This window comes from Hyaena hyaena, unplaced genomic scaffold, assembly GCF_003009895.1.
Source record: "Hyaena hyaena isolate Hyena2069 unplaced genomic scaffold, ASM300989v1 scaffold_300, whole genome shotgun sequence".
In the NCBI taxonomy this organism is placed as follows: Eukaryota; Metazoa; Chordata; class Mammalia; order Carnivora; family Hyaenidae; genus Hyaena; species Hyaena hyaena.
This window is the reverse complement of record NW_024080933.1, coordinates 258,231-281,937: the sequence shown is the minus strand read 5'-3', so window position 1 is coordinate 281,937 and position 23,707 is coordinate 258,231. Positions and strand designations below refer to the sequence as shown.

General features: G+C 37.3%; 1 protein-coding gene across 1 annotated transcript in view; it reads right to left on the bottom strand.

Annotated features, from left to right (window-relative positions):
- The window catches only part of TENM2 (teneurin transmembrane protein 2), a 1,153,031-nt gene that overhangs the window by 887,211 nt on the left and 242,113 nt on the right, over nucleotides 1-23,707 (bottom strand). The gene's annotated exons all lie outside the window — the stretch shown is intronic.

The following is a 23,707-nucleotide window of genomic DNA, read 5'->3' as shown; positions in this document are numbered from 1 at the left end:
AAATTTTAGCTATTATTATTACTACAAGTAAGTATAAAATACAAAATGATGGGCATGATTCCCTTTTCAAATTTATTCTATACAAACAGAATATTTTTCCAGTTAAACTGCATATACTTAGATATATTTAATGTTTATTCCGTTTAGTAACATAACATTCTGCTTCCTTAAAGGAAAACAGAATACTTGATATGTCAGTAGAGAAGCTACCAACTTTAACTGAAATTTTGACAAAGACATGACATTTGCATTCTCAGCACTCATGAAGGTCCCTGTCTCCATCATGCACTTGATGTTTTGAAAACATTTTGACTTTCCCATCACTGAAGGATTATCTAGATCTCAAGAGTTAATTAACTCATCTGCAGTCTGACATCTAGTGAGATGGATAGATTGCAGCCTATCACCAGGTGAATATATGTATAGCAGACATTTTGCTTCAGTAACTAATCAGAGTCTACTCTGTAACCACAAATATTGGGGAGAAATGTTAATGATATACTCTTGTTTTGTAAATCAATTCATTTAAATCAACTGCTTCATTACCAATTACTGCTAGGATTTAGATACTTGTCTAAAACTATGTTAAGCATCCCGCCACAGAGCTTGTAGAGAATGGCAAGACCATAGTTTCCTAGTGCCTGTTAGCATCATTAAACAGGGAGAGGATAATTGAAACTGAATCAAGAGTTTTCCTTTTCTTCCTTTCCCACCTTGCTTCCTGTGTTCCAAACACATGTCGTAGGTTACAAGTACATGTATAGCCTTAATTACATTTAGCATCTGGCAGCTGTTGACTTACAGAGAGTTGTTGAGTCACATAAACTCAAAGTCAAAAGGAAATTCAGGAATAGAAGGCAGAAGCTTGCTCAATGGAGTAAAAAAATCTTATGTCATCACAGCTGAAATACTCTAACCATCAGCACTATTATGTTCATGGTATGAGTGAGTGATGCTGTAACTAATCAGTTTCAGCAATACCAGAGACTAACTTGCCACTAAAATATATCATTCTCAACGTTGTTAGAGCCACCAACTAAAGGACCTTAAAAGCATTGCTTTTAATATGAAATGGATTCATTCACATGCAAGGCAAACAACAGCTTTACAAGGATTTCAGCATATCTAGAGGCATCAACTGATGACTTTTTAAAAACAGGATCTTCCTTCCAACTACTCAAAACTGTCACCAAAGTTAGATGTGTCAAGTAATTTAGTTCATATACTGCTTATTTTGGGAAGAAATAAGTTTCCTGATAACTCCCAGTAAGAGATACAAAACTTTAATACTGGCCACCATTTGTCACACATTGGAAACTGTATGAGTAGAGAATTATCAGAAATAACAGGCTTGGTCTTAATAAAGATAGACCTCAAAATCTAAATGTCAAGTTACAAAAGCATAATAAGAAAATAACATGAGTGCTATGTATTGTTCTTAGACAAATATAGACTAACAAGATAAATTTGAACTAGAAAAACATACACCAAATTCTTCTTAGTAATTATTTCAGAGAAGAATGAATTGGATGGGGCAGAGTGGGGGGAGACAGAGGGAGGATTTGAAGCAAATTTGACAGAATATTAACACTTGTAAACTTCAAGGGATGAGTGTTTTGCACTTTACTGGCTGTACTTTTCTGTGATTTAACAGTTTTTTTTTTTTTTTTGCATTAAAAGAACCTAAAAGTATAAGTCTTGGACCCGTCTATTTCTATTCCATTATTAAAAATATTTACAAAATCATGGGGCGTCTGGGTGGCTGAGGCGGTTGAGTGGCTGACTTCGTTTCAGGTCATGATCCCACGGTTTGTGGGTTCAAGCCCCATGTCAGGCTCTGTGCTGACAGCTAGCTCAGAGCCTGAACCCTGTTTCAGATTCTGTGTCTTCCTCTCTCTCTGACCCTTCCCTGCTCATGTTTAATATACAGTTAAATGTATATTACTAAGTAAAAGAAGCCAATCTGAAAAGTTAATATACTATGTGATTCCAAGTATGCGACAGTCTAGAAAAGGCAAAACCATGGAGACAGTAAAAAGATCAGGGGTTGCCAAGGATTGAGCTAGGAAGGATGAATGTGTGGAGCACAGGCAACTTCTAGGGCAGTGAAAATACTCTGTATGATATTATAATAATGGACACATTCTCTTTTGCATTTGTCTAAATCTATAGCATTTATTGCATCAAAATTGAACTGTAATATAAACTATGCACTTTAGGTGATTAAGATGCATCAATATAGGTTAATCAATTTTAATAGATGTTTATCACTCTGGTGGGGAATGTTAATAATGGAGGAGGCTATGCATGTGTTTTTTTTATTTTTGGGTTGGGGGAGGAGGTATATGGTAAATCTCTGTTCCTTACAGTCAATTTTGTTGTAAGCCTAAAACTGCTCTAACAAAATTGTCTTAATTTTCTTAAAGAAGTAAATGCAACCAAATCATTATATGACAGATATAAATTCAAGTACTTTTCTCCCTAGGAGAAAGACTCTAAATCTGTATGTTTTAAAAATACGTCAGAAAAAAGTAAGCCAGAACTTGAATCCCTATTCGACCACTTATGGTTTGATGATGTTCAAGTTAATTCCCTGATCCCTGATCTTCAGTCTTCATGTCTATAAAATAGGTTTAATGATATCTATATTCATAAGGCTATGGATATAGCTAACGATATGGGAGCCAGCACAGGAATACACTAAGAGGAGACATAAACATAAAAGAGGGAAATCTAGGCAAGTAGAACAAAGGTAAAGAGCCTCATTCATTCATTCAATTGATATTTATTCAGTGCTTACTAACTGCTAAACTTTGTTCTAAAGGCTTGGGATATACTGATGAACAGAAGAGATAAAGATCTCTGTCCTTATGGACTTATATTTGAGCTGGGGCAAACAGAAAATAAATAGTTGACATTATGAATAAGTTAAGTGTGGGACCTGGATGGCTCAGTTGGCTAAGTGACCAACTTGGGCTCGGGTCATGTTCTTGATACTTGTGAGTTACAGCCCCACATCAGGCTCTGTGCTGACAGTTCAGCCTAGAGCCTGCTTTGGATTCTATGTCTCCATCTCTCTATGCAACTCCCTCCCACTCACACTTTAAAGAGAAAAGATAAATATTAAAATATTATAAAAAAGAATATGCTAAGTGTGTAGTGTCTTCAAAGGTGTTATGTACTATGAAAACCTACAAAGTAGAGTGATGAAAGCCTTTTGTATTTTGAATAATTTGATCTGGTAAAGGGCTCACTGAGAAGATGACATTTAAACAAAGACTTGAAGAAGTTGAGAGAGTCAGTCTTTCCAATACCTGGGGCAAAAAGGAAACCATCAAGTGTAAAGGGCCCAGGCAGGAATGTGCTTGGCATGTCCCAGGAACAGCAAGAGGAACTTTGTGGCTGGAATGAAGTGAGCAAAGATGCCGACTTATAAGAAGAGGTCAGAGAGTTAAGGAGAGCTAAGCCCGAAAGGATTTTGGGAGTGATTTTAAGGACATTTATTTTACTAAGTGTGAAACAGAAAGCCATTGCACTGTTTGGGGGGAGAGGGGTGACTTGTCTAATTTTCATTTTTAAAGGATTGCTCTATTGGGTTAGAATACTGAAGGAGGAGAACAGGAACAGAATCAAAGGGACCACTAGAATGCAGCTGTGAGATGATCACAGCTCATTCTGGGTACAAGCAGCAGCAGGGTGGGCAGAGTGGGATTTCCTAATGGATTTCATGTAAGATATGGTAGAAAGAGAGAAGTTGAAAGTGACAATGTTGTTGAACTGAAAATTAAAAGGAGTGAGGTGCCATTAATTGTGATGAGGAAGGTACACATACACAGAGAACAAGTTTCAATTCTGGGTATCTGAGTTTGAAATGTGTGTAATACATACAAATTGAGATGCTGATTAGGTAGGTGAATATATAAAAGATATAGATATTTGAGTGATAACATTTGGAAGTCATTGACATAGAGATGCCTTTTAGTGCCATGGAGCTGGACAATATCACAGTGTGAAATAACTCTACATAGAAAAAAAAAAAGAATAAAGACTGAACAAACTGATTCAGTTTTATATTCAGTGTCTGGAGCAAAGAGGAGGAAGCAGTAAAGAATTATGAAAATGAACAACCAGTGCTGTAGGAGGAAAGCCACAAGCATATGCCAGAATAGATCCTAAGTAATGGAAGTATATCAAAGAGGAAGAGGTAATTAATTGTTGCAAACACTACTGATACATCGTTATGATGAGAACTGAGAATGTGGCATGATGATATAGCAACATGGGAATCATTAGTGACACAGGCCAAAACAAAACAAAACAAAAAAACAAAACCAACCAACCAAGCAAAGAAAAACAAGAACCAAAAAAAACCCCACACAAATAAAACCAAAACCAAAAAAGAAAAAAAACATTTATGTGAAAGAGTACCTGTGATAATCTGATTGGATTGTGTTTATAAGAAAATAGGGAAGAGGAATCAGTGGCAATAAGATAGACACATCTTCTGAGATGTGCTACAGTAAGGAGTGAAGGAATATGATGGTAGCTGCTGGAAAAAAAGTAGGTGAATAGAAACTTGGGAAAGTCTCAGCATGTTTGTGTGCTGGTGGGAGTGGAATGTTGGTTCATTTAGGAAAGAGAGGTGGGGGAATTCAACATTCTTGAGTAGAACAGTGGGGATCCAATTTTGCACACAAGTGGGGGTTTCGCCTGGGATAAGGGTAGAGATTGTTCATTTATAATGATAGGCAGAAAGCCGGAGCATGTGCGCACAGATGGTGGGAGTGGGTGGATGGTTGAGATAGATTTGAGAGTTCGCTTTTGAGGATGGGGAGGAGGAGCTAGAGGTTGAGGAAACAGTAGAGGAGATGAAGCTGACATCTAGACGCATGAGACAATGCATGGATATGACAATTTTTACAACTGCAGAGCAGAATTAAGGGACCACTTGAAATTTAATAAACTTCAAAAACTTCTGGAGCAAATTTATTGCAGTTCACATGTAACAATGAACTCATCATTCACTAGGACTGCTTTGATTCACATAAAAAATTAAATTATGGTGACTATATTCAGTCCTTAAAAATGAGAAAATATTAAATGCAATGTAAAAACACTGTTCTTAAAATGAATGGTTCTTATGTTAGGGGGAAAAGTAAAGTAATTAGGGTGATATGTTATATGCAGACCGTATTATCCCTTAAGTATAAGTGGTAACAATAAATTCTGAATCCACAGAAATTAATTCAAATTATCTCACAAACTTGTGCTTTTCTTCAGATGGCTGTACCTTTTTTTCGGACAAGAAATCTTTCTCTCAAAACATTGAAATTCACTATTTTAGATCCCTGAATGAATGTAACAAAAAGAAATTTCACTTTCAGTAGCGCCAGGGCCAGCTTATATAGTAGGCACAGTAGACACAGTTACTAGAGGCCATAATACCTTTAGGGGCCCACAAAAATGGTTTAATTTCTTTTAAAATCAGAAAATAAAAACCCAACCTTTAGCTTGAAGAAAATGTTCTAATCGTTAACAGTAATATGTTTGTCTTTATATTAGGCAGTGGTAAACTATAATATTGAATATTTTTTAGGGACGAAGGAGCCAACAAAGGCAGAAGTACTCAAGGCCCATGACAGCCATGGTGCAGCCCTGCCCCCTCCATGAAATCCTTACACGTGTGAAAGGCAACATCACAATGAACCAAAACACCAACCTCCTCAAAGGGTTTTAAAAAGAAATATGGACTGTGCTCTAATAGTGTTCTCACCCTGAAATGCATAAAGAAAATCTTCCCCTGAACAGATATCAAATGCTCTGGCCACTTGGCTGCTTCAGAGGCACAGGAAAAGTGCCTGGTCTTTGTTTTCAGGTGTTCTGGCAAAGATACACCCAGAGTTAATATCATCCTGCCTCTTCTAATTAGTCGGACAACTGTTTAGCCATTACCGACAACTTCCTTGGCGTTCCTCATTTTCCCAAGATATATCCCCAAATCCAGTCACTGTACCATCTCTCTTTTGTATTGGTATTCAGAGAGCACATTTACTGAAGATTTTCAAAGCTAACTTTCTTAGGATTCCACCTCATCCATGGTAAATTTGCAAGAATTACCTCCCCTGTGTAGCAGAAAAGCAGGGAGTTCTGAGCTTTCCAGAAATCACAAAGCATATCTCTGACAGAGGTGAGAACTAAGATGCATCTGTCTTGACTCTACCCAAACCCCCCTTTTTTTAAAAATAAGGGGTCATTCCTGGTAGACTACTTCCTTCTTAGAAAGCCAACTTTTCCCAGAAAAAGTGCTACTCTTCTGGAATGATGGGCAATGAAATCCAAAGTGACAATTGTCCTCTATTGAGACGTTTTTCTTTGCTGAGGTTTTTCCAGGTGCTTTATGAAAGACATTTGCACTACCTGGCACTTTGTGAGCCTTCATCTGAGAAACAACCTTTTCCTTATTAAGATAGCTTTGCTTTCAAAGGGGACATACGTTTCATTTGCTCACTCACAGGCTGTTGAACGGGCCACCAGGCTGCTTCTCTGGTGGGAGTCCCACATGCCTATGTCACAAGTGGTTAGGAGCCTCATTAATTCCTGAGCTCTCATTTCAGGTTGTTTAGGGATCAGCAGCAGATTATTATTTCAAACACTTATTTCTTGCTTCAATTTCCTCTTAGAATTGGCTCCAAATCATTTTCTCTTGTGTACAGTGTGCTCAATCTCCATTTGGATAAGAAAATCAAAATAGTCCTTTCAGAAAACCTATCCATCAGCATTATCAGGAACACACCCCACAAAGGCTTTGGTTGATGTGCATGCATATCTGGCAGGTTTTATGCTTCTTGGTACTTAAGTCTCTCTCAGAATCACTGCCATTATATGGCTCACACAGACCCAAGGGCACCCAGCATTTGTGTTGTGAACTGATTAGTTCAATTCAGTTCTACAAAGAGACAAAAGGGTATGCTAGGAACGAACCAAGGATAGAGAAACAGAAAAGCTGTGTTCTTGCTTTTGGGGGATCTCCACAGGCTAACAAGTAAGATACACACACACACACACACACACACACACACACACACACACACACAATTACAGTGCCATGTTGTATTCCTGGTAAACTTATTTTTCACTCTACCTACATTGGTTGAGTGTGGAAAGGCAGATGCAGCGGGGGAAGTAACTATTTCTTTTTTCTCTAGAAAACCTGGTTCTGAGTGGCAAACATATATATAATCTTGGGTAAGCCCCTTAATCCCTTGACTCCTCAGGTTTTCTTTGAAAATAAAAGGATGGAATCAGAAGGGTTGGCATCCTTCATTCAGTCATTCAACAAACATTTATGGCTTAATATTTACCAACTGTAGTAGGTGTCAACACTGGTTATAAATGGGGTGCCTGGGTGGCTCAGTGGGTTAAGTGTCCAGCTTCGGCTCAGGTCGTGATCTCATCATTTGTGGGTTCGAGCCCCGCGTTGGGCTCTGTGCTGACAGCTAGCTCAGAGCCAGGAGCCTGCTTCAGATTCTGTGTCTCCCTCTCTCTCTGACCCTCCCCTGCTCATGCTGTCTCTCTCTCTCTCAGAAATAAATAAAACATTAAAAAAATTTTTTTTAAAGATTGGTTATAAACACATTACATATAAAATCTCATATAATCTTCAGAACTAAGCTAGGAGGAAGGCATTAGACTCAAAAGAAAAAAAAAAATTTTCTAAGGCCATGTGATGAGGAGAGCGAAGAGCCCTGATTCATGTATTTCTGTTTTTGGCTCCAAAGCCTGGGTGCTCTCTCACATGTCATGCTTTCTAGTTGAATCTGAAGACTTTCAGCCTTAACCTTCTTTGATGAGGGGCACCTGGGTGGCTCAGTCAGTTGAGCATCTGACCAGCTCGGGTCATGATCTCATGGTTCATGTTCCTGAGTTCACTGCTGTCAGTGCGGAGCCTGCTTCACATCCTCTGCAACCCTTTCTCTCTGCCCCTACCCTGCTTGCAGTCTCTCTAAAAAATAAATTAGCATTTAAATTTGTTCTTTGATTATATAATATTTCTAGTGAAAGTCTAGTAATCAGAGCCAATTTTCCCAATTAGGATACTGAAGGGCGGACCAGGGGAGATGTGGTTCCTAGAAGAATCTGTAGACAAAAAGGCAAAACAGGAAAGTAATCCTTTTCTAAAAGAATGGCTTATGAAATCCTCCTACAGTTTATGTTCAGATCAATGAAATACTGTATAGATTATAAAAGTGAATTATTTCTTTAAATACCCTTTTTGTTAGAAATGCATCAGAAAGAGGAACAGGCATAAGGGATCCAGTGTAGAGAATTGAACATCTCTTGGTCACAGTGAGTGACTGATATGTGACAATAATCTTGGCTTGTTGACTTGTCAGCCTCCCTCAACACAAGAGCCTCTGAAGCAACACTCGCTGATACTGACCACTGCAAAGCTAGTGTACTAGCTGCTCAATGAATATTTGTTGAGTTATTTAATTAAATAAAGTTAGACAGACTAAAAACAGAGAAAATGTGCCAGTGTCATGCATTAAGAATGTATATTTTATTTGACTCTCTGCACCCCCTTCTTCACTGTCTCTGACTTTTCTACCTATTTAATACATCATAAAATACATATGGGGCATTAACACAGATAAAATGTGTAGAACAGCTTTCTGTTTAGTGCTTTCAACATCTTGGGAGTGCCATGTTTATAATCATTCTGAGAATTATATCTTCAAAAAAAATATATATATATATAAACAAAACAACCTATACTGTTTACTGCCATCATGAGGTCACTTGGACAGACCCAAACCCTTAGACCATCTGAGAAGTCTATTTAAATATTTGTGTATTTTTATTTCTCTGCATTCTACCAGGTTTTATTTCAAGCAAGAAATTATCAACCCCTCCCTTCTTTTTGCACATCACAGAGCCAAGTTTCCTGTGTTACACCGATTTCAAAATGTTCAGCACCATTTATCCCTTTTTTATAGTTCATATAAAGACATGGCTCCAAGACCTCAAATAACAAAAAGTTTATTTATGTATTTATTTTTGCATGGCATGCGCTGATGAGCTAGTCTGCTCAGCAAGCATTTCACAGATTAGACGCATGAGTATGGTTTCAGGCAAGGCTCCCTCATGTTTCTGCGCATTGGCTGATAAACACTTCAAAGTAAACCGCTCATAAATATGAAATGAAAAGCCGAGGAGTCGTTATGCACAGCTTTGAGATACAAATCTCTTTATTCCCTTCTGAAGTGGGGTTTGATTGACATAATGAGTCATAGATCCTGTCCAGGGACACACTGCCTTTTCCCCTTTTCTCTGGAGACAGGGAGACTTTAAAGAAATCCACTTTAGAACTTGGTGATAGACAGCTTACTTGAAAAAATAATAAAGTTGAATCCTATATTAAATAACTTATTATTTTGTGTTAATGCTGACTTTGACAACCATGACATATGTCAAAGTTTCACTACACATCCTCAGAAAGACATTATTAGCTACAACTCTAAGAAAAAGATTGTCAAATTTGAAAAAAAAAAAAATAAAGGAGTGCCATTATGTCTTTTGTCGTATATACTGTTGCTATATAGACCCTTTGTCTGGTAAGAGAAAATCACTACTTAAATTAATTCAGAGCAGAAGTTGAAAATCCTGTAAGCCGAAAGATATGGGGAGTAACACAGGCAAAGGGGGTAATTATTGTGGAAAATTCATTTTATAAATAAATGTCTTCTAAAAAGGAAAGGATCACGCAATAGAACTTGCTATGAAAAGTAGGCTAAAGAACAACTGAAAGTGGAGATTCAATTTAATCTTGCCCACAAGTTTTTAATAATTATCTGCTTGCCTGAAAAAGATAAAAATTTCAAAAAGGTCATACAATTTTCCACTAGATCATATTTTGTGAATTCAAATGACTTACAAAAGGTAGGTAGTTAACATAAAGGAGCTAAGTCAGCCAGTGTAAAGGCCAATAAGGAGCAGTGGGGACCTTCAGAAAAAGGAAAGAGGGTTTTGATAAGGCAGCTGCCTTTCAGCTCCAGTAGCTACCTGCCATTCAAACAGATAGAACGAATGTTGCCCAACTTTGCATTTTTTTTTGGAATAGCCTGAAAACTAGATTCTATGTGGTATTTATTTATTTATATAAATAATGGCCAAAACATATAATTAAAAATAAAAGTACAATTCAAATAAAGTAGGTCTTTGGGCTGCCAGACTTTAGTTTCTGCTCTAGACTTTCTATAGTGATTATTTAAAGAAGATTTTATTAAGAAATAAAAGAGGAGGAGAGAGAATAAAAACCTTAAATCAGAGAATGTTAAGAGAGGAAGGGATTCTGAGCTAATCTACTCCAGTGGTTTTCATTCACCTGGCTAGGATCCCTAGGAATTCTGTTGAGAGCCTGCAGTGAGTGAGAAGGACCTGTTTAAAGCTATCCCTTCCCAAAGCCCCTTCAACAGAGCAGTTCAGCATTTTTATTTAAACAATGACATGTGTCAGAACATTTTTGAAAACAGCTCATTGGGACCATGCCCTCATTTAAGAGTTACCAAGTTACCTACCACCATTCTCCCACCAACACATAATTGGCCCAGGGTTCAAGATTCCATTAAGTTTCAGGGTCAGATCTCCTTTAATTTTCTGCCTAGAGATTTAGTTTGAGAGTCACAGAGACTTAACTGTCTACTGAAATTAGTAGGCAGTTTTCTTTTTATAGTACAGAACTAGATACTAGAAGATAGTCACTCAACCAGGAATTATCACTCCCCGTTCCCACAGCATCTAGGTCAGAATGTGTCTAGGTCTTGTCAACGGACTGAAGCAGAAATGATATGTGTCATTTAAAATCTAGAATTTAAAAAGAAAATGATCCTCCTCCCTGTATTCTTCCCTGTGTGATGCAGATCTAGCAATGATAGATTCAAGACAATAGCGCCACAGATGAAAGATACCTTGTTCCCAGAGTCATCACCTGAAGGAGAAGAGCCCAGTCATCAGCATTACTGATTTCTGGCTTCACAGGAATGAAAAATACATTTTGATTGTGGGTAATCCTTTATATATACTTAAATTTCCTTGTCCAATCATTTATAGATTTAACCAAAATAATGCAGTCGATATTGAATTGTTTGAAGTTGTGTTTTATGGGAAACATCTACAACTATGTGATCCAAAAGATAAAATATCCACTTCCTCATGAGAACTTGTTAATGACAATAAACTACTATTTAGTCAGACCTATTGTGTAGAGGCAGGAAAATGATATGGCCTGCTGGAGGACATAGATCTGGGCAGCAGAAAAGCAGGAACTCAGATACAGATTTTGGCAGTTCCAAAAAGTCCTCACAGCACTACCTAACAGTAATTTCTGTTGCAGTGTCATGAGTTGGTGACTAATATTTATTAAAATACTTACCAGTCCAACATAATAAAATTTAGCATCATTCTTATGGGTTACATGCTAAATATCTAAGTATTTGCATTATAAATTAAAAACAAACAAACAAACTTTGACTAATACATGTACCTCCAAGTAAACATTTGGACATAAAGAACTATCTGGTCAATATGTAACATTATATTGTATTTCAATCCCAGCAATTTATCTTTCAATAGCAACAAAATGTTTTTATCAGACGTTTTCATACAATGAGAAAAGAGATAATAGCACAATTTTTAATAAGAAAGAAAATATTGATTACATAAATTAGCATTTGAAAAATGTCAGACACCAACCCAATAATACAACCCCAATACAACCCAAAATAAAAAAGGAGATATGTGATGCCTATATGTGTACATGTACGTATGTATATGACTGTTTATATGTATATACAGTCATAAAGATAATCAGAGAATTGAGAAATTGGCATAGTTAAGTAATATACACATCTACAAGAATAACAAGAATCATCGAGTCATCTCCAATGGATGTGGATCTTCTGTTAAGATCCACAACCAGCTCATTCTAAGAGTGATCATGCAACACAACGCAAAGGGGCTTTGGGATCGGACTAAATGAAGTTCAAATCTTCCAGCTTTGTCGCTTTGGAACCTTGGGACAATTTCCTGGCTTCTCTAAATCTCTATTTGTTCATTCATAAAATGAGGATGATAATATCTATCTATATTCAGAAATACATACTAATGTCCACATCTGAGGAAACTAAAGCTAGACCTTCAGGTGATGAACATAAACCATTATAAAGTTACATGAAAAGCAAACCAGTGCTTCCTTGGACTGGAGCTGAGAGCAAATGAGCCTGGAAAGTCCTTTGGAGATGATAGAAATGTTCTCAAGTTGTATTGTGGTGACAGAAGTACAACTCTGTTAATTTACTAAAATTCATGCAAGTGTACTCTTGAAATGGGAATATTTGTGGTTTGTAAATTATACCTCAATAAAGCTCTTAAAAAATTAAACCAGTTGTATGCAAGTATTTCAATGTGTATAGCTAAAAGTTGTACCTGTGACACCCAGAAAACAACAATGGAGTCAACACTTGAGATTTACAGAATGTGGAAAGAACTATTTGAAGCTAATCTATTTCTCTCATGTGAATTGAAAGAAGGCAGGATCTCTGTCTATGCAAAAGAAGCAGAATTATTGCAACAGTGTGATTTTTATTTTGATTCCATCACAACTTTTAGCGGCTAAAATATTCCTAGAGTAATAGTTTGCTTATTAACTTTGCTTTGAAAATCATGAAGACACAGGTCTCCTGGGAGTCAAACACCATGCTAACCATGAGAGTAAAAGGAATAGCCTTTCTAAGAATAAATCTATGCCAGAATACTTTTCCATCTTGAGGTGTTTTAATCCTCTAGGCTGAAAATAGTTGGATTAAAACAGGCTGCACTGGGATCCTGCATTCTCTCTCAGTCCAGGAAGAAACAGCTGTCAGTCACATCTCTGTCCTCTAGTCCCTGGAGGACAACGTAAGCAAGCTGTCTCCAGGATAAACGCTCTTCTGAGAATTGCCAGCTCGTCATGGCCTGCGGCTGAAAAGCAGCCGTTCTGCTCACTCGTTCTATTAGCCCTTTGACTTCCCTCCTTCATGCACAAAGATAAATATAATGCTTAAGTGAATGATTACTACTGTCCCCAAAGAAATTTCAATTAAACACTTGGAATCCCTAGGAATGGTACCTAGGGAGATTCCCCAAAAGAGCTGCAATTTGTTATGTATTATTAAGTCTAGCTTCGGATTATAAATCTTCTGTTTTTTTTTTTTTCTTTTCATGTTAGCTGAGGCTTCCAAAGAACCACCTCCCATATGATTTGAACAATTTTCCCCAAACTCTAAGCAGGACCAGCATAATGGAGTTTTTCCTGAATGATAAATCTCTGGTCTGTTAAAAAGTTTAAAAGGTGGATGGGAGGATTTCTTTGCCTGCCTGGTACTGGAGTATGAGATGAGATGGCATTTCCTCTCTTCTCAAAAGGAGTGGAGGACATTAGAAAATATATGGTGAGTACTGGGTGGACTCTTTCAGGTAGCGCTCAGTGTTTCAGCCCACTATTATCCTGCAGTATCCGACACATGGGAGCTGATTACTAGAATTTAAGCTCCATGAAGGGAGCATTTTGACTAACTGACTTCAGTATTTTCAGTACCTACACTAGTGCTTGATATATAGACAGACTTTCCACACATAAATCTAAGCAGGAGGAAAGGAGGAAGAGAGGAGGAGAGGAAGGAAGGAGGGGGGAAATGGAGGAGGGAGGAAGTAATTAAGGGATAGGAAGAGGGAATGGAGGAGGAGAGGAAAGGAAGAGGAGAGGAGGGGAGGAACGGAGGAAAGAAGGAGGGGAAAGGAAAGAAGCAGGAGAGGAAGGAAGGAGTGAAGGAAGGGAGGAAGGAAAGGAGGAAGGGAGGAAGGAAGGAGGGAAGGGAGGGGAGGAGGGGAGGAATGGAGGAGGGAGGGAGGAACGGAGGAAAGAAGGAGGGGAAAGGAAAGAAGCAGGGGAGGAAGGAAGGAGTGAAGGAAGGGAGGAAGGAAAGGAGGAAGGGAGGAAGGAAGGAATAAAGGGAGGGGAGGAGGGGAGGAATGGAGGAGGGAGGAAAGAAGGGAGGAAGGACGGAGGGGAGGAAGGAATGAAGGGAGGAAGTAAGGAGGGGAGAGGGGAGGAGGGGAGGAAGGGCAGACTTGGATAGAAGTCCCTTGACAACCAGGACAGGCTTTTCTGTTCCATGTTGGGCAAACTTTCAGAAAACATTTCCTTGGGCCACTTTACTATTGTATTATTTTGGAATAATCTACTTAAGAACCAGACATTTGATAAAACTCATATGCTGTCCTTTTACTAACTACTTGTGGGGTGTTTTTTTGTTTGTTTTTTTTTTTTTTTACTATGTTTTGTTCAGCTGAATTAAATGATCAGAGCTAATTAGACTATACTCAGAAGAAAAAAGTTCCTTTTCCAAAAAACAAAACAAAAAACAAAACTCAATAGAGTCAGTAGATTGCCAAGTAACATTCTCGCCTATGATGAGAGTCTATGATTCATCCTCTTCTGATGTGTCCAAATATAGTTTTTAAAGAAATCAAGAATAGGGGTGCATGGGTGGCTCAGTCGGTTTGGGCGTCTGACTTCGGCTCAGGTCATGATCTCACGGTTCGTGGATTCAAGCCCTGTTTCAGGCTCTGAGCTGTCAACTGTCAGCTCAGAGCCTGGAGCCTGCTTCGGATTCTGTGTCTCCCTCTCTCTCTGCCCCTCCCCTGCTCACACTCTGTCTCCCTCTCAAAAATTAACAAACATTAAAAAAAAAATAAATCAAGAATATTAGTTCCTTTTCAGTACTGGAGCTTACATCAATTTTTTAAAGTATTATTTAAAAAAAAAAATTGAGAGGCCAGTGATAAACCTTATTTCTACCAAAGGTAATGTCTGTAGTAATATCTCTTCAAGTATTCATTCTCCTACTAAAGAAGCGGTTTCAAATCTTCAGCAAATAATGATTAAAAATTCACCAACTGAAACAAAATATAAATAAACTCTCTCATTTTAATTCCAATTTTCTGTTATCTGTCTTTGTTCCTGGTCTCCACACTCAACGTAATTGATACATAAATGATAAGCGGTTGAAAGTGAGATTTTTGACAGCATGACTACACTTTTGTCCCCTAACAATGAAAGTGATGTGCTCCCAGCACTCAGTCATGGGCTGACTGATATATGCAGCCACCAAAACTGGAAGGGGGAGGGCCTGTGAACACGGGTTTCTCACAGAGTAGTGATATCAACACTTGCTCCCCTGCAAGCTGACTCTTTGCTCAACTCATCCTGCTTTTGAATAAACTGACTCTAAAGCCAAGAGGAACATCTCTTAGGAATCAAGTCTCTGTGTCTTCTGTAAAATGCTCATCAGCAATGTTGCAAGAAAATGCTTAAGAAAACTGAAATTTTCTTTTCACCATCAAATGAGGCAGCATTTCTAGCCCTTCTGTCTCATGGCCTGGGATACCAGAGGACAAAGGAGACATTTGACAGGTGGTTTGGAAGCTCAAAATGGGCAACATTTACCCACCTCACATCTTCATTATATAAAGGCTGCAATGCTCCTTTTCTTTTTGGTAGCTCAGGGATTGGGGATTATTGCTCCAAGAAATTAGAAAACAGACATGACATCTTAATCCCCTCCAAGTTTCTGCTGTACCCTACCTTCCAGGATGTGTTCCCTTGTCACCAATCCCAAGAATCAGCAAGAGGGAACAGGAAGGGATGAGAAACTGAGTTATGAGATCCAAGGTTCCTAGACAATTGCCAGGAAGGTTAAAGGCAACACAGTCATGTTAATGACTTTCTTTAGGAAACTTATATTGTCATATTTAGTATCACTTGAAGGGATATATTTTTGGTGAATCATCAAAAGCTGTGTTTTATTTTCCTTTAAATAAAGAAATAATTAACTAATAATAATTAATTTCCCTTTGTACATTTGAGTTCCAAGCAGAGATGAACTTCTTTTCAAAATTTCTTGATTCTACCCAGTAAGTCTTACATAAAAATAGCAAATGTAATTCAGATGGTCATGCCCTCAGCCACAAAAATGCTTTACTAAATCAAAGTTTCTCCTCCCTGCAGTTGTATATATACATGTATATGGTGTATATATATACATATATTCTTGAAGTGGCTGAATTCTGGTTCTAGTTTTGCAGCTACATAAATAAATGAGGTCAGATAAGTCATTTTACTCACTATGAAGATGATTCAGTTAAATAATAGTTTTTAAGATTTTGTTCAGGTCTAAAACAATATATTTTATGATAAATGTAATTATTACAATAAATGTTTGCCTCAGTGATAATGCTATCCCATGCGCTCTGTAATATGACATTTCTTATACAGATCTGCCAACACAGGGTTTAAGAAAAATGAAACCAAAATACAATTATCTTGGACAATTAATTTAATTAATAATGATCTTATTAAGGAACAAATTCCTTTATTAATTCATTTTCATAATTCAATAAATGCATTTAGTTATCAATTCTAGTTCTATCAGTGGATTTCTGATATTTTCCTTATATCTGAGTAGATTCAAAAAGAAAGCTACATTCTCTTTAACTATAACAAAAACACAGCTTTGTCATAGTTAAATTAGTCCAATTCTAGAGGTCTTAGTAGATAAAATCAAACATTTGGAAGCAACATCTAAAATTCATATAGTTAGTAAGAGTGAAACTAAATATGATATTTCAATATTGTTTGGAAGAAACATCAACCTCTCAATGGCCGACCAATACTGAAGCTAAATTAAAACAGAGAATGGAGGACATCAAATTGTATCTAGATCTTGGTTTCTAACATTATTCTCAGACAAACAAACAAAAAAGGAAATGAACAAAAATAACAAGTCCCTTTGCAGAAATGGCTGATTTTAAGGCTGGAGCAGAAAATATACAAAAGCTCAGGGTACCCTTTAATATCAGAAAGTGAGAAAGTGCTAAAAACAAGTTAAAAACCCACAATAGTAGGTGTATGTCCCAGGGACCCAGGAGAAAACTAAGAAGAATTCCCAGTGTCCCAGTGGCCAAACTGGAATAATATGGTCAACAAAATAAATCAAGTAGTACTGGCTTATAAGCCAAAGTATAAGATAAGTACCCAGGAGTCCATATTGATACAAATGAAAAACTGAATGAATGAATGAATAAATAAATAACAAATAAATAAACAACTCTCAAAACAGAAGAATCCCAAGTCATTAATGTGGATATCCTGCACTCAATGAGGTAGAATATAACTTCTCACTCGCTAAGTGTAAGGTACTGTCATCAAAACACTTTAAAAGAAATTTGTGTGTAGTAATCTTTTAAAATGTGCATTAAAGAAAGGAAAACAAAAACAATAACTTTATAGTGAAGAACTTTGAAAAACACTACTCAGTCAAATAATGATCAAGGTTAATATCAATAGTGATAAGTAATGTTGAAACAATGTGAAGTAATGTTGAAGTGATGTTGAGATGAGAGGATGAGAAAAGATACCTTTACCTCTGTAGCCCTCTTACTAAAAACACATCATCACCACACTCTAAAAAGGAGAAAAATATCAGACAAATCTCAACCAAGGTCTGTTCCATAAAATACCCAACCGAAACTCCTTAGAACTGCTAAGGCATCAAACAAAAGGAAAGTCTGGGAAACTGTCACAACCAAGACTACTAAATATGATGTGGCATTTTGCAAAGGATCCTGGACCAGAAAAAGGACATTAGGGGAGAATGGAGAAAATCTGAATCAAGTATGAACTTTAGTTAAAAATAATTTATCAGTATTGGTCCATTAGTTGTAACAATGTGACATACTATTGCAAGATGTTAAAAATAGGAAAAATCAGGTACGGGGTATACAGGAATTTTCTGTAGTATCTTTGCACTAATTCTTTAAAATAAAACATTAAAAATTTTTAATTCTTTTAAAATAAAAAAAATTCTTTATTTATTTTGATCCAAAAGTGTTCTACTACGTCATCCTATGGGGGAGGGGAGGAGACAGAGAAAGTGACAGAAAAGTGGGATATTAGTATTTAGGGAGATGAAGGGGAGATACTATTTACTATTTTGTTAAATGTAAGTCTTCCTTCTTCTCCCTCCCACCCTCCCTCCCTCTCCCTCTTTCTGTCTCTTCCTTTCCCTCCCTCTCTTTCTCTCTCTCCTTCTTTCTACCACAGTTAAATTAGCAAAATAATGTCTCAACTGTTACTTAGCGCCCCCCCCCCCCCCCCCCCCCCCCCCTCCCCTGCCCAGCACAGGAGCCACTCTTTGGTTAAGAATAAGAGATCTACATGTCTTAAACAATTACACAATTAGTCCTTCATGAAATTTAGGACAGAAGGTTCCTTCAATCATCCAAAATGTGAAATACTTCATAAAAGATCATGTACTGCCTTCATTGGAATCACTTTACAGCATAGTAGTAACCATAGAGTGAAATGTTCACAGAAAAATCAAGAAAAAAAAAAAAAGAAGCAGTTAAATTTGTTCTTTGCTGAAATAGGTAGATGATTCAGTTTAAAAATATCAAATAAAATAAATCTAGTGATATCCTGGTATTTTGGGGAAAAGAACTAAAAAAAAAATACTTCAGCAGGAGCAAGAAAGGAAAGATAATTTACTCTTAGGACAAACCAGTGACTAATATATACTGAGCTAAAAGAAAATAAAATCCTATTTTCTAATCTTAAAACATAAAGATGAAAGAAAAATATAAACCACAAAATTAAACTAGAACAACTCACGGATGAGCTTGCCATGACCTGTTCAAGAAGAAATGGCGCACACCTATCACTTTTCTAAAGTTAGACCCAAACAGGAATAGCAGGGACCCAGGAATCTCACTGACAATATCTTCAGGGATGGCCTCATACTGAATAAGAATCTGTAATGTGTCAGCAGAACTGCCTCCATTCTGCAAACGGAGAGGGAAGGGAGGAGAGATGAGAAGTGACAGGTGAGCAAGTTCCCATTTCTACATCTTTCTGACTTGTCTCTTTTAGAATCTTGTTGAAATAATTTTTTAAAAAAGCCTATTCAGGAATATTTTAGGTTATAAATCTTGATAGTATTTACTAATAATTTTTAAAGCACGTAAGTTTAATAATTTGTCAATATAATTAATATGGTTTATGCCATTGTAGCACCAATCCACCAGTATGTACTACATTATTTTGACAGTGTCATTCTCAAAGTTTATATTCAGTCAAACTTTATCAAAAATATACTGTGTGCTATGAACTGAACTGTGTCTTCCTTCTCGAATTCATATATTTAAGCCTGGACCCTCCATGTGCTTAAAATGGAGACAGGGTCTTGAAAGAGATGGTTAACATGAGGTTATAAATGTATGGTGCTGATGCAGCAGAACTAGTACCCTTAGAAAAAGAAGATGAGACCCCATGGTCTCTCTCTGGCACGTTAAGTACACAGTGAGAAGGTAGCTGTCAGAAAGCTGGAAAAAAGCTCTTAACCAGAACCCAACTATACTGGAAAAACCAGAACCCAACTATACTGGAAACCTGATCTTAGGTTCTGGTCTCCAGAGTCCAAGAAAATAAATAAATTTCTGCCATTTAAGCTATCCAATCTATGGTATTTTGTTATGGCAGTCCATGCTGACTATTATGTAGGCAATTAAGAGTGGTCTCTATATAACTGTGATTCTCTTCCTTCTTTTCTGGGAGGAGGGGAATCTCCCTCCAAATATGTACTTCCTAAATCTCCCTTAAAAATAGGAAAAAGGGGGCACCTGGGTGGCTCAGTCAGTTAAGCGTCTGACTTTAGCTCAGGTCATGATCTCAGGGTCCTGTGACTTCCAGCACCCCATTGGGCTCTGTGCTGAGACCTCAGAGCCTGAAGGCTGCCTCCAATTCTGTGTCTCCTCTGTCTCTCTCTCTGCCCCTCCCCCTCTCATATTCTCTCTGTCTCTCTTTTTCTCTCTCAAAAGTAAATAAAGATTAAAAAATTAAAAAAAAATAGGAAAAACCACATGATATATTTTAGTCAATGAAATATCAGGAAGAGTGACATCTGTCAATTTTGGTGAGCATCTTTAATAAGAAATTGAGCATGATTCTCCATATGTTTTGTTTTTTCTGCCTCTGCAACCTGCAGTGTTCCAGATGGTTAAGTCTTTATCAGCTATTTGTCTGAGTGAGGACCATGAAGAGCAAAGACTTTAGTCAGCCCACAATGGACATTTAGTATGAATTAGAAATAGCTTGTGGGTTTTTTTTTTTTAACTTTATTTATTTTGAGAGAGAGAATGACAGAAAGCATGCAAGTGGGGGAGGGGCAGAGAGAGAGAAAAAGAGAGAGAGAATTCCAAGAGGCTCTGCGCTATCGGTGCAGAGCCCGAGGTGGGGCTCAAACTCATGAACCATGAGCTCATGGCCTGAGATGAAATCAAGAGTAAGATGCTTAACCAAGTGAGCCACTCAAGCGCCCCTAAACATGTGTTGTTTTATGTCACTGAGACGTTCCATTGCTAACTAAGAGCAAACTTAGTTCTGCAGGGGAAAAAAATAAAAGAAAAACAAAACATAAAGCAAGCAAACAGAAAAAAAAAAAAACACCTTTGTCCTATAGGAGGGTAAAAAGAGAGGCAAACAAGAACGAACAATGTAGAAATTTTAACTACCAACTTATCTGATAACCTACCGGGAAAGCACAAAATGGTATTTTACTCATTAACATCTTATTAAAACTATCTATCCAGATTCAAGGTAATTTTGGAATAGGATTTCAATTTTATCTCATCTTGTTGAACATTATTTGCAGTCTTTATTATTTATAAAGGTAAATAGAAGATTAATTTTACCTGACTTATGCTAAAACATCCTAATACATATTGAGACTGACATTTTGAATTGGTCACATTTTGGAGCTCCTGGGTGGCTCAGTCAGGTAAGCACCCAACCCTTGATTTCAGTTCAAGTCATGATCTCACTGTTTGGGAGTTTGAGCCCTGTGTCAAGCTTCACACTGACAGTGGGAAGCCTGCTTGGGGTTCTCTCTATCTCCCTCTCTCTTTCTGATCCTGTCCAACTTGCACTCTTTCTCTCTGTCTCTTAGAATAAAAAAACTTAAAAGAAAAACAAGTTGGTCATATTTTGGTGTGAACCTTTATAATCTCAACCTTTTATATTCCCAAGGCTAACACCTAGTCTCTTTCCTCACTGCCATTTTCTGGTATCACCTCACCACTGTGAAGAATCTACTTCTCCCTCAGGGGCCATATTATTTTGTGACATCAACTTTTACACAATGAGCTTCTTCTGCCTTGAAGTATTTGTATCCCCCATTCACAACTGGATGATAACTATTCATTCTACAAGACTCACCCTACATGTCAACTGCTCTGAAAAATCTTGATCAAAATCTCCAGGTACAATTATCTCCTTTAGATTCCCAAAACACTTTGTGGCTACCTTTATTATACCATTCATTCCCCTTAATTATAATTTACCTGTTAATTTATCTGTTCATTTTATTTTTAAATTCTAAGTAAGCTGAAAACATCTCTCACTTAGTGAATTATGTAGCTACAATATACTTGTCAAATGTTTGGGTGAAAGTGTCAACTTATAAATTGTTTCTCCTGAAAATGTTGGATACTTAATAAGGGATACTTGTGTTCATAATGTTGAGGTGTTTTTTTTTTTTTCTTAATCATCAAAGGGAAACAGGTTGTAAGTTCACTTGCTTTTATTTTTCTTGTTTCTGTTCTGTTATACATGCTTTTATAACACAGGGAATTCAGATATACTAGCATTTTAATTTGCTGGACTATGCTTTGTAATCACTAATTAGAAAGAATACAAGGAGACTTAGAAGTCTCTGTGGCTCTGTCCAAATTCCCCTTTGCAAACTTCTGATATGTGATTTATATTCCTTAGGTAATAAAAGAGCTTTCCTCAACTTTCTTCACAGCCAGCCTACAGAATCTCTTCATTCTCCATCTCTACTACTTCTGTGAGCAAGAACAAAAGCAGAAAAAAAAGCTAGGGAATAGAGATGCCTTTTCATGCTCTTAATCAAAGGTCTGTGGCTGCCTGAACTTGGCCCACACTCCAAGCAGCTCTCCCAAGTAGGGACTGTCCAGATCAGTTGGCTACCGCAGTCTGCAAAAACAGAGGAATTACAAATTACTGCACCCACTCTATATGCTAGCTCCCCACTCTGACAAGGAAAACAGAAATCCAAAGGAATGACATCAGATGAGAGGGTGGAGAGATTATTATGGGTGCAAATACAGGTTTACACCTGTTGCAGTTTGGGAGTGGAGAGAAATGGACTGAAAAGTCTTCAGGGGACAGCGCCACACAGAGGGTGGCATAGTAAGATAGGGGGTTAAAAGTGACATCACTTGTGAATGTCAGGGAGTTACTTAACCTGATAAGCCTTCACTTCTTCATTTATGAAGGTGAAGGGACCATGACAGCTTCCCAACAAGCTTGAGTTAACTCAGTGAGGTGTTGAACATAGCACACAGATCACACCTCACTCCCATTGAGGCGTATATGTGCTATTTGCCCCCTTAGATGAATACACAGGATCAGAGCCTTTGTTGTTAATAACCATTGGCATTACATGAGCAACTAATAATAGTTTTACTGACTTGATTTCTAAGGATAATATGGGGAAACAGCTGGGATGGAATTTGGAAGAAGAGAATTTGAGGCATGGTTTAACCTCTAAGTAGCTGTATTATGATTCACAAGTCTGTCATCTAGTTTCAATTTCCTCATCTTTACACTAAAGGGGTTAAGGCAATTGGTCTTGTGTGTTGCATTAATGTTTGACTCTCTGCAATAAGCCCAGATTCTCTTATGTTGTATGCAAAATGAAATAGTGAGAATAATGGAGGTGGAGGGAGAGGTCATGTTCATAAAACAAGTGTCACATAGTAGAAGGGCTGGCCAACCAAGTTAAAATAGGCAAGCAGTGTTCAGAATAACTTGAGAGGCTCCAATTTGGCAACACACGAGTTGAATTTCTATTCAACAATGGATTTTGTCATCTTTCTCTTCTGTTAGATTTTAAACCTCTAAGACCTACACAAATTCTGATTTCAAAAGACAAAGAGGGCTTTGTTGACAACTGCAAAATGCTTGCAAATCAGAGCCTCAATTCAGTGCCTCTTTTAAAGATATCAGCAGAGATTGCCACTACAAATAACATGACCATGTATCATAAGAGGAGCCATTACTGTGAAAATGAAATGTACCAACAGCATGTTAACACAGAGTTATAGGGCTGAAATAGATTATAAGCACAATGGAAGAAAGGAATAAAAAAAGAAGGGAAGAAGAAAGGGAAAGAAAAAGGAGAGAAGGGAAAGAAAGGAGAGGACAGTGTATTACTGAATGGGGATTCCTGGAACAGTAAATGCATTGTCTGTTTGGCCAAGTCTAAAAGGTGCTACCTAACTCCAACTTTCAGAGAAAAAGATAGGGCTCATGCATATGCTACTTATTAATTTTATACCATTAAATGTATGTGAAAATAAGTGGATTTTATTTTCAAAAGACAAACTTTTAATATTAACATTGAGGCATATTTTTAAATTCCTCAAGTACCTTTAAGGAATTTTAAGGAAGTTCCATTGTTCTTAAATAATTCATATGGTGACTATCTGAATGGTGACTATTTTAAGTTTGGTTAAGATCACGGGGCCAGAA